We start from the raw sequence: 18,780 nt of genomic DNA, 5'->3' as shown, positions 1-18,780 counted from the left end.
ACTGCAAGCAAACTATTTTTAACTCCATACATGGCATCTCCCATCCGGGCCAGAAAGCCTCACAGAAACTGGTTGCATTAAAGATTGTGTGTCATGGCCTTTGAAAGGACGTGTGTGGTTCGACTGCAGCCTGTGTGGACTGCCAGCGGGCAAAAACTAACCATCATAATGAGGCACCACTGGCACCTTTTGAAATCCCTGAGCAATGGTTTGACCGTGTCAATGTGGGCTTTGTTGGTTCTCTTCCCCCATATCGCAGTTTCTCACACTTCCTTACCATGGTGGACCTTACCACTAGGTGGCCAGAAGTCATCCCTCTAGCATCAATGATAGCCACAGACATGCATTTATCAGCACCTGGGTTGCTTAGCATCCCATCTGATGCCTTCTCTGACCAGGGTGGCCAATTCGTATCAGACCTCTGGGCTGTGTGGGCCAGAACCTCGGCGTTAAGCTACATCACACCACGACGAATCATGTGCAGTCCAATGGCCACCACTTCTTAAAGGCTGCTCTGAGGACTTCCCTGATGAATGAGTGTTGGCATGATCATGGCCCTTGGGCCTGCTGGCTCTGAAAGAGGACCTGCAGTCACCCGCAGCTGAGTTGGTATACGAGCAGCTGTTACAAGTGCCAGATGATTTTATTCCTGACACCATGATCACCTGTCCGCCTCTCAACAGTATTCCACCCTCCTCAGTAAATTCAATTCCTTTGCACCTATTCCTACCTCCCTTGGGTTCCCGTTGGGTTCAGTGTTGGGAGCCTTGCTATTCATTATTTATATAAATGATTTGAAGGCTTGATTGGTAATTTTGTAGATGACATGCAACCAGGAGGCGTTGTTGATAGTGAAGAAAGTTAGTGCAGATTATAAGGGAATGTTCAACACTTAGGGAAGAGGGACAATGAGGAGCAAATAGATTTCAATACACTAAATGTGAGATTATGCATTTTAGAAAGTCAAGCCCTTATACTATGACCGACAGGGAGTGTAATGGCAGAAAGGGACTAGGAGTATAAGTATATAGTTAATTGAAAGTGGTGTCACAGTTTGACAGGGTGATGAAAAAGAAACTTGGAAAACTGGTATACATCAATTGGAGTAATAAGTATATGAATTGGAACTTGCGTTGCAGTTGCTAAGTTGTTGGTGAGGCCACACTTGGAGTACTTTGGTCACCCTGTTATAAGAAAGATGTGATTAAATTGGAAAGGGTGCAGAAAAATCATTAAAATGCACCAGAAATTTATCCTTTTCAGACAGGGGGTGGTGAGTATATGGAATGAACTGCCAAGAAAAGTGGTTGAGACAGAAACTATAGTACCTTTAAAAAAAACTTGGATAGGTACATAGAGAGGCAGGGCCTAGAAGGTTATGAACTGTACACAGGAAATTGGGGCTAGCTGGGTGGGAATCGTGTTCAGCATGGACTTGTTGGGTTGGAGAGCCCATGTCCATGTTGTTTTGTTGTTTAACCCTGCTGCTCCAGAACTTCATCTCACTGGTCTCTTGAGAGGCAGCATTACAAACTGAAATGGTATTATCCCAAGTGTGGAAATTTAACCAAAAAAGGGACTCTAACCGTGGTGAATGAAGATTGTGTCAAACTGAATTTGTAGTCATAATAGGGAATATTGAATTTGTAGCTAATATTGTGTTGAGCACATCCAAGAAGGGTCAATGCCTGTTTCAAAATGTGCTAGGGACGGAATCATCTCTTCCTTGACAGTCAGGCTCCTTGCACATAATGAACGTGCCCTGCTCCCCATATTGCTGTGGAAACTAAAACCCCGAAGATCCAGAATTACTGTAATCAAAAACAGTATGCAGGCACACAATTTTATTACATCTTAATAAAAGAATTGAGATGATGCAGAAAATATGGAATTTAAAACATTCAGTTGAATGGAAAATTATATAGAAATATGGCATTCATCTAAATTAAGGCCGTGACAAGTGAAAGCTACTTCATTCTGTCATGCATAGGAAATGCAGCAAAGCTTCCCGGAGTTATTTACTTTAAGGTCTAAAATACTTTCTGAGAATTTGCTCTTCTGACCCTTGTAAATTCTGGCCCACAATATTAGCTCTGATGACAAACTTTAATCATGTTTACTTACTTTTAATGAATGAATTTCTGTCTCCATATATTTTATTCTTTCAATAGACACTCCTCTATTCAGAGACTCCAAATCCTTTTTTTTGGCATACATATTACATTCTCCTGACTCTGCTGCTGATAAGTATTACATTTCACTTTATTATATACCATTCTTGTATGGCTCAGGCTGAGCACTAGTCATAGCATATTTGAATACAGTAATTGTAAAAACCACATCTGTTTTGACATATTTATTATAAATCCCAGGATGCATTTGTTTGGAATACAATTGTAACCGGTTAATTGGAACAATGGAAATAAAGAAAAACCATTTCCATTCTATTGAGCAGAAGCAATAGTAGGAACAGTAAAGTTGTGGGAACACTTTGCAAAGTTGACCTCAGGAAGTGGAAGGTACAAGGTTCAATGACCAATACTGGAGAAGCAGGTGTATTAACTATTCTTTGTTTATCCTTAATTTTCTGCTTTGTTTGGTTTTTATCATGTTCCAACATAGAACATAGAAATTTACAGCACATTACAGGCCCTTCAGCACACAAGAGTGTGCTGACCATGTAACCTACTCTAGAGATGGTCTAGTATTTCCCTAGTGCATAGCCGTTTATTTTTCTAAGCTCCATGTACTGATCTAAGAGGCTCTTAAAAGACCCTATTGTATCTGCTTCCACACACCCACCACCCTCTGTCTGAAAACTTACCTGTGACAGCCCCTCAATACCTATTTCCAAACACCTTAAAACTGTGCCCTCTCATGTTAGCCATTTCAGTCCTGGGAAAAGGTCTCTGGCTATCCACACAATCAATGGCCCTCATCATCTTATACACCTTTATCAGGTCACCTCTCATCCTCTGCTTCTCCAAGGAGAAAAGGCCAAGTCTACTCAACCTATTCGCATAAGGAACACCATCCAATCCAGGCAACATCCTTGTAAATCTCCTCTGCACCCTTTCTATAGTTTCCACATTCTTCCTTCAGAGAGGTGACCAGAACGGAGCAGAGTACTCCAAGTGGGGTCTGATCAAAGTCTTATATAGCTGCAACATTACTTCATGGCTCTGGAACTCAGTCCCACGGTTGATGAATGCCACACAGCATACACCTTCTTAACAATACTGTCAACCAGCGCAGCAACTTTGAGTGTCCTATCAACATGGTCCTCAAGCTCTCTCAGTTCAAGAATCTTACCCCTTATATTAAATTCTGACTTCACATTGCACCTACTAAATCGAACCAGTTCACACTTACCTGGTTTGAACTCCATCTGCCACTTCTCAGCCCAGTTCTGCATCCTATTGATGTCCCACTGTAACCTCTGACAACCCTCCACACTATCCACAACATCCCCAACCTTTGTGTCATCAGCAAACTTACTAACCCACCCTTCTACTTTTTCATCCAGGTCATTATTTAAAAATCACAAAGAGGAGGGATCCCAGAATAGATCCCTGCGGAATGCCACTGGTCACCAACTCCATGCAGAATACGCACATTCTACAACCACCTTTTGCCTTTTGTGGGCAAGCCAATTCTGGATCCACAAAGCAAGGTCTGGGGTATATCTCATCTGGTCCCAGTGATTTATCTAGCTTAATGTTTTTCAAAAGCTCCGGTATATCCTCTTTCTTAATGTCTATATGCTCAAGCATTTCAGTCCCTTTAAGTCATCCCCACAATTGCCAAGGTCTTTTTTCCCTGGTGAATACTGAAGCAAAGTATTGATTAAATACCTCTGCTACCTCCTCTGACTCCATGCACATGCTTCCACTATTGCACCTGATTGGTCCTATTCTCACACAGCTCATCCTTTTGCTCTTCACATACTTGTAGAATGCCTTGGGGTTTTCCTTAATCCTACTCACCAAGGCCTTCTCATGGCCCCTTCTGGCTCTCCTAATTTCATTCTAAAGCTCCTTCCTAGCAGTAACAGTAACAAGCTCTAACAGTACCTAGTTTCTTGAACCTTTCATAAGCCTTTCTTTTCTTCTTAACTAGATTTTCTACATATTTTGTACACCATGTTTCTTTAAGTCTACCATCCTGTCCCTGCTTCAATGGAACATACCTATGCAGAACTCCATGCAAATTCCTTGAACATTTGCCACATTTCTGCCATGCATTTCCTTGAGAACATCTGCTGCCAGTTTATGCTCCCAAGTTCTTGCCTAATAGCATCATATTTCTCCCATCCCATTTAAATGATTTCCTAAATTGTCTGTCCCTATCCCTGTCCAACACTATGTTGAAGGAGATAGAATTCCAAAAGATAGATAGAGTTCACTACCTCCAAAATGCTCTCCCACCAAGAAATCTGACACCTGACCAGGTTCATTTCCAATACCAAATCAAGTACAATCTCGCCTCTAGATGGCTTATCTACATATTGCATCAGGAAAGCTTCCTGAACACACCTAACAAACTCCACCCCATCTAAACCCCTTGCGCTAAAAGATGCCAATCAATATTTGGAAAGTTAAAATCCCCCACCACAACAACCTTATTATTATTGCACCATTCCAGAATCTGCCTCCCACTCTGTTATCCACTACACAAGATTTCCCACTCTGTTCGCATAGATGACAAAGAAGTCAGCTGGTGGCTTTGGAGAACTTTGGGTGGATTTATCTTGTGAATTAATCAAAACTAACAGATTTCTAAACTACAGCCTTTGGAGATGAAGGCTGAAAAGTAACGTGAGCAGGAGCTTCTACCACTTAAATTACGAACATTAGGCCATATATTTGAGGACCTTAGCAAAGCTGTGGTAAAGCAAAAGACTGCCAGAACAAACTGGAGCATGTACAATATTTAGACCTAAAACTGAGATCCTTTTGTGTTCTCTGAGGTATATGAGTAAGATTCCAGTAGTTATTTACTAAAAAGTACAGCATATGCACTGAATCTACTCTCTAGCAATACAATTTTGAGAATTTTTGCTGAAAAGAAGTGGGGTAGTAGAACATGCCTGGCATTACCTCCACTTCTGTGGCTGTCCCTTAAAGTCCTCAATCCCCTAATCTTTCAAAAATGATGCTACTTCTTTTTAAAGTACCTTGATGTTGTCATATCCACACTCTCCATTTAGAGGTTTCTAGAGATTCACCACCTTTTGGAAGAAGAAGTTCCTTTGCTGGCCATTCATTACAACAGACTCTTAATCTCCTTGGAGTTAAAGGACCGCAGTGCAGAAGAGCCACCAAGAACATTCTGGAGGCTGCTGAAAAGTCCTCCCGGTGGCTGTGGACCCAGAGGGGGGATCTGTGGATTAGTGCAGTACTTGGACACAAGTCGTGGGCTGATCACCCTCGGCTGGGTTGCCCGGGTGAGAGTGTCTGATGATTAAAGACCCAAAACATCCTACGACCTTGGGTTCATCACTGAAGACATACCCAAGTAGCACCAGAAATTGTATTATACAATTAGACACCTCAGTTTCAAACTTCTACCTTAAAAGAGAAACTAGGCACCCTTGTTGGAGGTTTTCCAATTGTGAAATTACTTTGATATTTACCTTATAATGTAATGACAGTGTGCAAAGGAGGATAGGCAGGTGACAGAGAAGGGGAGCACCCAGACTGAAGATGTAGGGGAGAAGGAAGAGAAAGATAATAAAGTTGTCTGCATCGTTAGGGATAAACTTAGAGTAAGAGGTGGAGAGATTCTTAAATGCATCTATTTTAATGCTAGGAGCATTGTAAGAAAGGTTGAAGAGCTTAGAGCATGGATTAATACCTGGAAATATGATGTTGTAGCTATTAGTGAAACATGGTTCCAGGAGGGGTGTGATTGGCAGCTAAATATTCCTGGATTTTGTTGCTTCAGGTGTGACAGAATTGGAGGGGCAAGAGGAGGAGGTGTTACATTGCTTGTCAGAGAAAATATTACAGTGGTGCTTTGGCAGGATAGATTAGCTGGCTAGTCTAGGGAGACTATTTGGGTAGAATTGAGGAATGGGAAAGGTGTAGTAATAGACATGTATTATAGACCACCTAATGGGGAGTGAGAATTGGAGGAGTAAATTTGTAAGGATATAGCAGATATTTGTAGTAAGCACAAGGTTGTGATTCTGGGAGATTTTAATTTTCCACACATAGACTGGGAAGCACATACTGTAAAAGGGCTGGATGGTTTGGAGTTTGTAAAATATGTGCAGGATAGTTTCTTGTAGCAGTACGTAGAGGTACCAACTAGAGAAGGGGTGGTGTTGGATCTCCTGTTAGGGAATGACATAGGTCAGGTGACGAAGGTATGTGTTGGGGAGCACTTCAGGTCCAGTGATCACAATGCCATTAGTTTCAATATAATTATAGAGAATGATAGGACTGGACCCAGGGTTGAGATTTTTGATTGGAGAAAGTCTAACTTTGAGGAGATTCGAAAGGATTTAGAAGGAGTGGATTGGGACAATTTGTTTTATGGGAAGGATGTAATAGAGAAATAGAGGTCATTTAAAGGTGAAATTTTGAGGGTACAGAATCTTTATGTTCCTTTTAGGTTGAAAGGAAAGGTTAACAGTTTGAGAGAAACATGGTTTTCAAGGGATATTGGAAAAAGAGAAATCTACAATAAATATAGGAAGCATGGAGTAAATGAGATGCTCCAGGAGTATAAAGAATATAAAAAGAATCTTAAGAAAGAAATTAGAAAATCTAAAAGAAGATATGACGTTGCTTTGGCAAGTAAGGTGAAAATAAATCCAAAGGGTTTCTACAGTTATATTAATAGCAAAAGGATAGTGAGAGATAAAATTGGTCCCTTGGAGAATCAGAGTGGACAGCTATGTGTGGAGCCAAAAGAGATGGGGGAGATTTTGAACAATTTCTTTTCTTCAGTATTCACTAAGGAGGAGGATATTGAATTGTGTAATGTAAGGGAAAAAGTAGGGTAGTTATGGAAACTATGATGATTAAAGAAGAGGAAGTACTGGCGCTTTTAAAGAATATAAAAGCGGATAAGTCTCCAGCTGAGTCCTGACAGGATATTCCCTAGGACCTTGAGGGAAGTTAGTGTAGAAATAGCAGGGGTTTTGAAAGAAATATTTCAAATGTCATTAGAAACGGGGATGGTGCCAGAGGACTGACGTATTGTTCACGCAGTTCCGTTGTTTAAAAAGGGTTCTAAGAGTAAACCTAGCAATTATAGGCCTGTAAGTTTGACGTCAGTGGTGAGTAAATTAATGGAAATTATTCTTAGAGATGGTATATATAATTATCTGGATAGACAGGGTCTGATTAGGAACAGTCAACATGCATTTGTGCATGGAAGGTCATGTTTGACAAATCTTATTGAATTTTTTGAAGAGGTTACTAGGAAAGTTGATGAGGGTAAAGCAGTGGATGTTGTCTATATGGACTTCAATAAGGTCTTTGATAAGGTTCCACATGGATGGTTAGTTAGAAAGGTTCAGTCGTTAGGTATTAATATTAACAAAGTAAAATGGATTCAACAGTGGCTGGATAGGAGATGCCAGAGAGTAGTGGTGGATAACTGTTTGTCAGGTTGGAGGCCGGTGACTAGTGGTGTGCCTCAGGGATCTGTACTGGGTCCAATGTTGTTTGTCATATACTTTAATGATTTGGATGATGGGGCGGTAAATTGGATTAGTAAGTATGCAGATGATACTAAGATAGGTGGTGTTGTGGATAATGAAGTAGGTTTTCAAAGCTTGCAGAGAGATTTAGGCCAGTTTGAAGAGTGGGCTGAAAAATGGCAGATGGAGTTTAATGCTGTTAAGTGTGAGGTGCTACATTTTGGTAGGACTAATCAAAATAGGACATACATGGTAAATGGTAGGGCATTGAGGAATGCAGTAAAACAGAGTGACCTACGAATAATCGTGCATAGTTCCCTGAAGGTGGAATCTCATGTGGATAGGGTGGTGAAGAAAGCTTTTAGTATGTTGGCCTTTATAAATCAGAGCATTGAGTATAGGAGTTGGGATGTAATGTTAAAATTGTACATGGCATTGGTGAGGCCAAATTTGGAGTATTGTGTCCAGTTCTGGTCACCGAATTATAGGAAAGATGTCAACAAAATAGAGAGGGTACAGAGGAGATTTACTAGAATGTTACTTGGATTTCAGCACCTAAGTTACAGAGAAAGGTTGAATAAGTTAGGTCTTTATTTTTTGGAGCATAGAAGGTTGAGGGGGAACTTGATAGAGGTATTTAAAATTATGAGGGGGATAGATAGAGTTGATGTGGATAGGCTTTTTCCTTTGAGAGTAGGGGAGATTCAAACAAAAGGACATGAGTTGAGAGTTAAGGGGCAAAAGTTTAGGGGTAACATGAGGGGGAACTTCTTTACTCAGAGAGTGGTAGCTTTGTGGAACGAGCTTCCAGTAGAAATGGGAGAGGCAGGTTCGATTTTGTCATTTGAAAAAAACATTGGATAGGTATATGGACAGGAAAGAAATGGAGGGTTATGGGCTGAGTGCAGGTAGGTGGGACTAGGTGCGAGTAAGCGTTTGGCATGGACTAGAGGGGCTGAGATGGCCTGTTTCCGTGCTGTAATTGTTATATGGTTATATGCTTATACAATGCACCTTTAGGATCCTGAGTATGTTTCAATAACACCACTCCTCTTTTGTCTAAATTCATGGAATGTACATCTTAGGAAATCAAAGAAATGAGGTCGTAGTAGAGAACTGATGACAGTAAACTTACAAGAAGCTTTACCTACCGATTATCTTTTTTTCAACTTCAGCTGTTATTATACCACTCATGGTTGTATGGTAGCCCATTTTCTTTCCTATATGTATGACTACATTTTTCACTTTTCTTCCATAAATTTGTCCTTTCCAGTTACTGTTGAGTAAGTGTAATAATGTGGAGTCACAGTTGACAGATTACTGTCTGTGGTTAAGAACTTCATTGAAGTGAATAGTTATATAAACTTTTAAATATAAATCGTTACATTTATCACAGTACTGAATAGTTCAAAGTAAGGACTAAGATTTGAGAGTTGTTTAGAAATCTGAAGTACCAGTTGAGAATTAGAGGATAAAATCCAGAAACAAGCAGATGGTTATAATGAGTCGAACTGGAGGATGAAGTCAACTGATGTATGAGATAGCATAGTTGTTAACTGGTTGTTAATACAATCAATTAACTGAAAATAAGCGAGCTATAATCAGAATACAGACATGGCACAATGTAACTTTTCCATTAGAAGTGTAATGCGATTTAAATTTGGTAGCACAAGATATGTTTTGGAATGCTGAGGTCACACATGGGAATTCTTTGAATGCAGAGATATTTATCTTAATTGTTGCTCTCCACATTCTGGTGTATTTCAAGCAATATGAAAGCGATAATAGTTAGATTCTCAGAGTTCTACAATTGTGGTCAACTGGCTGATTTATTTAAGAAAACTGTACATGGGAATTTTGTACACAATAGAAAGTGGGACATTTTCAATCCAGTGGTATCTCACAGTAACAAATGCAGCTATGTATGATTGAAAGTGCTTGAGAAAATTTATAACTTACTGATTTAAGCAATTATGTGAGATAATTAGCTTTTTTTCCCCAGAAATGTTGATGCTTAACAGAATTTCAATGATGAAAGTCGGATAATAAATACCAGAAATACTTAACTTGTGACTAAATTGTCACAGTATTCAAGTGACTTCACTGCTTGCAAATTATGTGATGAAGTCATTTTTTGTTTTTGACACCAGACTTTGATTTCATCTCTGCTTTAATTATATTGCTAAGCATCAGTTTAGACACTACTCAGATGTTGCAGGGAATTTGCACAGGGTTTAAACAACTTGATCCATTCAGTGAGTGTGATGGCCTATGTTGGCTTGAGCTCACTGTTTAGGTGGCCATTCCAGTATCCAAAAGACCCTGGCATACTGGGTGAGCTAAAGGACCCCAACTTGCAGACTGAGATTTCACAGCTGAGTCGGGATAGTTACCACATTTTAACTAGGTTGCTGGGTCATCAACATAATCAATCTGAGGCGGGCAGAGATTTGTTTCAAGGGGGTTCAAAGGAGAGTCCTCATTCCCTGATTATCCTTTTACTTTGGCATTTCTGGTCTAAAAGAGCAACTGGGCTTCCATTTATATCATAGGGATACAGTAGTACAACTGTGTTAGACAACGTCTTTTTAAATGTAGTTATCAGAATTACAGTGTTAATATAAGGTACTTATTAGAATTAGTATTTGGAAAAGTATCTTCAAAGGGCAGTGGCATCCATCACAAAGGACCCTCACCTTCTGGAACATGCCCTCCTCTCATTCCTGCCATCAGGGAGGAGGTACAGGAGACTGAAGATCCACACTCACTGCTTTGAGAGCAGTTTCTTCCCCTTCATTAGATTTCTAAATGGTGCATGAACACAACTTCAACCTTGTACTGTTGCATTAGTTATCTATTTATTTATGCAATTTATAGTAATTTTTTGCCTTGCACTGTACAACTGCCACAAAACAAGAAATTTCACAATATAAGTCAATGATAATAAATGATTATGATTCTGATTCTGAAAAAGGTAGTAAAAAGCAATTCCTGGTGTGTTGTCCTCTCAAGCTAATTTTCCCCAGTGACATTCCATTCCCTAATCCAGCTTCCTCCCCACTCTTTCCACCTCCTCTCCTTAGTTTCCAAATAAGGGATGTATTTCTTGGATAAAAATCATCAATACTTTTAATTTATCTACCCATTTCCATCCCCCGTTTCCATCCAAAGGGTCAGTGTGGACATAGTGGAGGATTACAAATACCTGGGGATACCAATGGACAATAAACTGGACTAGTCAAAGAACACTGAGGCTGTCTACAAGAAGGGTCAGAGCTGTCTCTATTTTCTGAGGAGACCGATGTCATTTAACATCTCCTGGACGATGCTGAGAATGTTCTACAAGGCTGTGGCGGCCAGTGCTATCATGTTTGCTGTTGTGTGTTGGGGCAGCAGGCTGAGGGTAGCAGACACCAACAGAATCAACAAACTCATTCGTAAGGCCAGTGATGTTGTGGGGGTGGAAATGGACTCTCTGACGGTGGTGTCTGAAAAGAGAATGCTGTTCAAGTTGCATGCCATCTTGGACAATGACTCCCATCCACTCCATAATGTACTGGTTAGGCACAGGAGTACATTCAGCCAGAGACTCATTCCACCGAGATGTAACACTGAGTGTCATAGGAAGTCATTCCTACCTGTGGCCATCAAACTTCACAACTCCTCCCTCAGAGTGTCAGACACCCTGAGTCAATAGGCTGGTCCTGGACTTATTTCCACTTGGCGTGATTAACTTCTTATTATTTAATTATTTATGGTTTTATATTGCTATATTTCTTCACTATTCTTGGTTGGTGCGGCTGTAACAAAAACCAATTTCCCTCGGGATCAATAAAGTATGTCTGTCTGTCTGTCATTTTGTCAGCTATATATTCATCCTGACAGCTGCTGATCTGAAAATGCAATGATCCTAACACAAATAATATAACTGCAAATTATGCAAAGTCGGAACATAATCCTTGGTGAGTTATGTTTAAGACTGATTTTTATGGTCTGGGGCAAGTATGCCTTAGAACATCTTTTGTGATGTTTCTAAGGCATGAAATGTGAGCACTGTTCAATTCAACCCTTCTTTATTCCCTTTGTTTCAAGTAACAGCATCAAGTCCTCCCATTTGAGGGATTAAGTGTGATTCTTAAAACCTTCAATCTCACCTCAACAATGTACCTCAGTCTCTGTACCAGGAAGCTCTTCAATAGATGAAATTACCATTCTTTACATTGTTTATTATGATCTGTCTTTTTAAAAGTACCAAAATATTATCACAATTTGGACACAAGTGTTGGAAAGAATGCTGAAATCCACTCCACAGTAGATATTTAAAAGCTTTTCTTAAGCAGACTTCCACACCCACCAAAACCATAATTTGGCATGATTTTCAGCCGAGTTCTTACTATTACAAGATATTACACAGAGGATGCAGGCACAGAACAGCAAGTTTCAGTTTACACTGCTAGGCTCACTATTTTGTGCATAGAAACTGAGGCTGGTAGATTGCATATGCCATCCGAACCCAAGCCTTTCTAACACAGTCTGAAGATCACATTTCAAATCATCCAGGATAGGATAGGTTGATAGTTGTGTAGGACTATCAACTGAAGAAGGGAAAAGGGCAGAGCAAATGAACCTAAAATGCTTGTGTTACATACAACTTTGATTTAATTAAAAGTGATATTTCATTAAGCCTTGCAGATCTTACAATTGGGAAATGCTATGCAAAACTTTTTAAAAACTTTATGGAATGTGGGCATCATTGGTGAGGCCAGCATTTATTACTCAACCCCAACTGCCCTCAACAGGGTGATGTGTAATTCCCATTTTGACCTGCTGCTGCCTTTCAAACTACAAAGTTATCACTTTCTAAATAAAGTGAGAGTATTTCATGTATCTTACATTGCCATATTAAAATTCTCACTCATGGGAAAAATTTTACAAATGATTAATGGTTGTGTGACAGTTTCTGGTTCCAGTGTAATATTCAACAGCATTTTTGGGGTATCCTCGTACTTTTATGTTCCTAAGGTATTCAAATACAATTGTTTGAGACCCATTTTGATTTTTTGATTTCGATAAATCTATGCATTAAAACTGTCAGAAATAATGTAATAATGTTGCAGGACGATAGGAATATATCTACACCCCTCTTCCCCTTCTTATCATGAATCTCTGGGTATCATCAAGAGATGTCTTCTGAATTTTCCTGTCTTTTTTTAATTATCCTTCAAAATATGGTATGGTCTTTCTTTTTCTTTTTTTGATGAAAAAACAAACCATGTTGGGTTCAATTGCATGATTTATGACATTGTGTAAAACTTTTAATCATCTTGGCCTGATGAGGCTGAAGGTATCTTGTGAAGCATTAGCAAACACTAGATAAAGGGACAATTGCCTCCCGGACTTCTCTGGATTTAGCCATAGCCATAAAGTTGAAAATTAAATGGTCAATAAGGCAGAAAGCAAATAGATGTGAGAGCAAGTCGTGTGGCCTCCCAAACCTACTCTGCCATTCAATAACTCCAATGTCAACTCCACTTTCTTATCTGTTTGCTTGAACTCATGGAGTCAAAAATTTATGTACCAAGACTTAAAAGTACTCAGTCTCTTAGCCCCTGCAGCTGTCAGCTGTATGGAGACATATAACCAAATAACCATATAACAATTACAGCACGGAAACAGGCCATCTTGGCCCTTCTAGTCCTTGCCGAACGCTTACTCTCACCTCGTCCCACCGACCTGCACTCAGCCCATAATCCTCCATTCCTTTCCTGTCCATATACCTATCCAAATTTTTTTTTAAATGACAATATCGAACCTGCCTCTACCACTTCTACTAGAAGCTCGTTCCAGACAGCTATCACTCTCTGAGTAAAGATCCCCTTCATGTTACCCCTAAACTTTTGCCCCTTAACTCTCAACTCATGTCCTCTTTTTTGAATCTCCCCTACTGTCAATGGAAAAAGCATAAACTCTATCTATCCCCCTCATAATTTTAAATACCTCTATTAAGTCCCCCCTCTACCTTCTACGCTCCAAAGAATAAAGACCTAACTTATTCAGCCTTTTTCTGTAACTTAGGTGCTGAAACCCAGGTAACATTCTAGTAAATCTCCTCTGGCTATTTTGTTGACATCTTTCCTGTAATTCGGTGACCAGATATGTGTACTTTGAAGATAAATTTACTGTGAACTTTGAACTTTTGACAACTCCAAAGAGTCACAGCCTTCTGAGCCTCCTTTTCTCCATTTATATGGCCAATAAGATGACTTCTCATTCTCCAAACTCCAACGTTTAAGGCCATCCTGCTTAATCTTACCTCATAGGTCAGTTATTCCAGATGAGGAATTCCTTTGTCTTCACAAAGCAAAATAAGTACAGAATAATGAAAACAGTTCAAAGCAGTTCATTTCACTAATACTAAGATTATTGTGAGTTCTTCAATGGAAGAAAAGTGACATGGAAGTTAGTCTAGATCAGACACATAACTAAATTGTCCAGAGGAATTGGTAAATCAGTTCTGTTGCTATCAATCTACATTGAGAAAATTTCTTAACAAACTTTTCCAGAGTGAGTCCTTTAATGACAATATTGTGCTTTGCTGTCTGATCCATCCAGATTAAAAGCCAAGTAGATTATATTTGTAGCCTCTTCTCTCATATGAGAGTGCCTTAGACTAAGTAGAATGCACAAGAAGTGTGATGATGTAGAAACTAGTAATAGAATACTGTTCCACCAGACAAATTATGTCATAGAGTAAATAAAGGTAGATAAACGAGATTAATGATCTGAAGTATCCTATTTAATCAGTAACGCCACTGTCAATTTGAGGACTCCAAAAATGCATTAAAATTTACCTCCTGGGCATCGGCAATTTGTTTCTGACTGTGCTAGGCAGTAACAATATCTACTGAAAAAGTATGCTGTGCTTCTATTTGCCATCATGCTTCAGCTGTAGCACTCTTTCCTATAAATTAGAAGATTAAAGAATCAAATTCATTTCTAAGACATGAGCAAATAAGCTAAGATGGTATTTCAATGCTTCACAGCTTTTTCAGAATATTATCTTCTCAGGTAAAGGCTGGTTTATACAGGCAAATGGACCTCATGGTTCTTATGTAATAGGGCTAAAAGTAATGAGGTAGTGTGCATGGGTTCATGATCCATGGAGGAGAAGAAGCAGTTTCTGAATCATTTACAGTAGATCTCCAGGGTCCTGTATCTTCTCCTTGACACGAATGATAACAAGAGGGCATGTCCAGGAGGGTCCTTAATAATGGATACCTCTTTCTTAACACACCAGCTCTGGAAGGTTGCCTTTCAGTGAGGAGCGTTGTGCTTAAAAATTGAGTCTACAATCCTCTGCAACATCTATCCTGTTTTTTGGAGCCTCCTTACCAGGTGATGACAGTCAGAATGTTCTCCACCATGCATCTACAAGATGCAAAAATCTGCAAGAAATCTGCAAGAGTCTTTGGTGACATACCAAATCTCCTCAAATTCCTTACAAAGTTGGGCTTCTTCATGAATGCATCAATATGCTGGACCTATGATAGATTATCTGAGATGTTGACACTCAGGAGCTTAAAGCTGCTCACCTTTTCCACTGCTAACATCTCCATGAGGACTAATGTGTTTTTATTGATGACAGGGGACATGACGTGTGTGAAGTTATCATACCTAGGGAGAAGGTTATGAAAGAGGTGGCTGAAGAGATCGTGGAGACCTTAGTAATGATCTTTCAAGAATCACTGGATTCAGGAATGGTTCCAAAAGACTGGAAAATTGCAAACGTCTCTCCACCCTTCAAGAAGGAAGAGAGGCAGAAGAAAGGAAACTATGGCCCAGTTAGTCTCACCTCAGTGATTGGGAAGATATTGGAATTGATTAATAAGGATGAGGTCTCAGGGTACTTGGAGGCACATGATGAAATAGGCTATAGTCATCATGGTTTCCTCAAAGGAAATTCTTGCCTGACAAATCTGTTGGAATTCATTGAAGAAGTAACAAGCAGGCTAGACAAAGGACAAAGGATGTTGCGTACTTGGATTTTCAGAATACCTTTGACAAGGTGCTACACATGAGGCTGTTTAACAAGTTATGATCCCATGGTATTACAGGAAAGATTCTAACATGTACAAAGCAGTGTCTGATTGGCAGGAGGCAAAGATTGGGAATTTTGGGAACCTTTTCTGATTGGTTGCTGTTGACTAGTGTGTTCCACAGGGGTTTGGGTTGAGACCAATTATTTTTATGTTATATTTCAATGATTTGGATGATGGAATTGATGGTTTTGTTGCAAAGTTTGCAGATGATATGAAAGAGATGGAGGTGCAAGTACAAAGGATGCAGAGAGGCTAGAGAAAGATTCAAACAGATTAGTAGAATGGACAAAGAAAGACAGTTGGAATATGGTCTTGGGAAGTGTATGGTCATGCACTTTGGTGAAGAAATGAAAGAGCTGACTAATTTCTAAATGGAGAGAAAATACAAATAACTAAGGCGCATTGGGACTTGACAGTCCTTGTGTAGGATTCCCTAAAGGTCAATTTGCAGGTTAAGTCTGCGGTGAGGAAGACAAATGCAATGTTAGCATTCATTTCAAGAGAACTATAATGTAAGAGCAAGGATGTAATGTTGAGACTTTATAAAGCACTGGTGAGGCCTCACTTGGAGTACTGTGAGCAGGTTTGGGCTCCTCATCTTTGAAAGGATGTGCTGAAACTGGAGAGGCTTCAAAGGAGGATCAGATTGAATAGCTTTTCATATGAAGAGTATCTGATGGCTCTGGGGCTGTATTCATTTGTATTCAGAAGAATAAAAGGTGACCTCAATGAAATATATTGAATGGTGAAAGAAATGATGATGGAATGGATGTGGAGAAGATGTTTCCTATGATGGGAGAGTCTAAGACCAGAGGACACAACCTCAGAATAGAGGGGTGTTCTTTTAAAATGGAGATGAGGAGGGATTTCTTAAACCAGAGAGTGGTGCAGCCATAGGCAGCTGTGGAGGCCAAGTCTTCATGTATATTAATGGCAGAGGTTGATAGACTCTTGATTGGTCAGGGCATGAAAGGATGTGGGGAGAAGACAGGAGATTGGGCCTGAGAAGAAAATTGATGAGCCCTGATGAAATAGCAGAGCAGACTTGATAGGCCAAATGACCTAATTCTGCTCCTATATCTTATGGTCTTCTGCTGTTATCCCCCTGAAATCCACAATCAATTACTTGATTTTGTTGATATTGCATGCAAGGTTGTTTGGTGACAACACCCAACAGCCAATCTTTCTCACTCGTCTACACTTCCTCATTGCAATTTGAGATGTTACCAAGAAAAGTGATATCATGTATGAATTTATAGATGGCACTTGAACTGTGTATAAACACACCATTTTAGTGTGGAAAGAGAAGAGCAGAAGGCTAATCCTTGAGATTTACCTGAGATGACTGTCAGCGAGGAGGATATGTCATGGCCAGATCATACCTACTGTGGTTCTTCTCTGATGAAGAAAAGGATCCATTTGCAGGAGATTCAGAGGCCCAGGTTTCAAAGCAGTCCTCACCACTGTTGCTGAGGCCTTAGTTTCTGCCTGTATCCCAGGAGTACAGTAGGTAATCGAACCAGCCAAAATGCAGGCGTGGGTGATACTGTAAATGTTTTGGATGGTGCTGTTGCATTGATTGAATTTGTTGTCTCCGCTGGTCCTGCCGGCGATATGTTGCCAGTAGCTTGTCAGAGACTTCTTCAAGTTGTTCTAGCTGAGGTCTCCCCCAAAGATTGGGATGGCATCAGGGTACACTCTTGGCTGTTTACCGAGATTAGGCTGTAGAGAAGTTGCAATACTTGCTTTCAAAGTAAAAGTAAATAGAAATCCAAAGTAATTAATTACCTCTGACTTGAAATATAATTTATTTATTTATTTTAGCAGTGAAAATGCCCTGTTTCTAATATATATTTCCAGTGCTATCACAATATAGAGGGTGTAGCATGAAGAGAGTGGTTTAGATTTTAGATCATCTATAACTTTTGTGAAAGTAATGTGCTGGCAGTAACCATTGGAAGTATTTATTTTTGAAATGAGGTGTTTAAAACCAGAGCGCACTGACTTGCATGGAGTGAACTCAAGGTTCAAAAACACAAAATCTTATTAAAAGTTGAAAATGTGTTAATGTATTACAAGTGGCAATGGGAAACCTGAGACCAATAGATGGAATGAATGTGTGTGCTACTGCATGGAATAGAACGCTTCAGCTTCATAATTGCATGCTCTTTAGAAAACAGTGTCACTCGGAAAAGTGCGAGCTGAATTAAAGATATATCTGTGCTATTTAATTCTAACTTAAAACTGCTTTGTTTTCTGGGAATGGTGTCCAGTTATAGAGTTACAGGTTTGGATCTTAGGTGTACTATTTCCAGCATCATTAGTGTTGTCGGGGAAAGAATTGTAAGGACTAGAAACTAGTAAATAGTGATGTGGATTGTACTAGGGTGGAAATGGAACTGCAGACAAAGCCTAGAAGAAGTGATGACATCCACAGTTTCAGGAGTTTTTAAAAAAAATTATGTTATAGCATTCACCCATTGTTGTAATAGAAATTTGGATTTACTGTTAGACCTGTGGATAATCACTTTACTCTGTAATCAGGGCCTAGTCCATTATTTAATTAAGTCTCCCTGGAGGAACCATGTTGTCATCAAAGTGTAGCTTTACTAGTATTCTTATCAACTGGTAGACGGGGTCCAGGTGGCTACAGGTTGCAGCTGATTTGGGAAGTTGATTGGCTAACTAATGTTAGTTAAGACATAGATAGACATTACAGACACCATAAGGCATGTCCAAAGCAGAAAAAGGGAAGCCAGTGAAAACCGTGGAAGTAGTGTGGGAATTGGAAATTACCCTCATACAAACGGCAGCACACCATAACCATAAATTGATACAAAAAAATGATAAAGTAGGGTTACAATCAAGAAGGAACTATCTCTGAACAAATTACTTGGTGGAAGGGACAAGAGATGGATAAATATGAAAAGGCTATAGTAATAATTAACAGCATCATTGCACCAGAGAATAGGGATCGCCAAACAAGCTGTGGTGAACTATGTGCCTGTCGGGACACGCCCCCTGCTG

The sequence above is a fragment of the Hypanus sabinus genome, chromosome 12 (assembly GCF_030144855.1).
Source record: "Hypanus sabinus isolate sHypSab1 chromosome 12, sHypSab1.hap1, whole genome shotgun sequence".
In the NCBI taxonomy this organism is placed as follows: domain Eukaryota; kingdom Metazoa; phylum Chordata; class Chondrichthyes; order Myliobatiformes; family Dasyatidae; genus Hypanus; species Hypanus sabinus.
The sequence above is the reverse complement of the archived record's forward strand: the minus strand, read 5'-3'. Positions refer to the sequence as shown.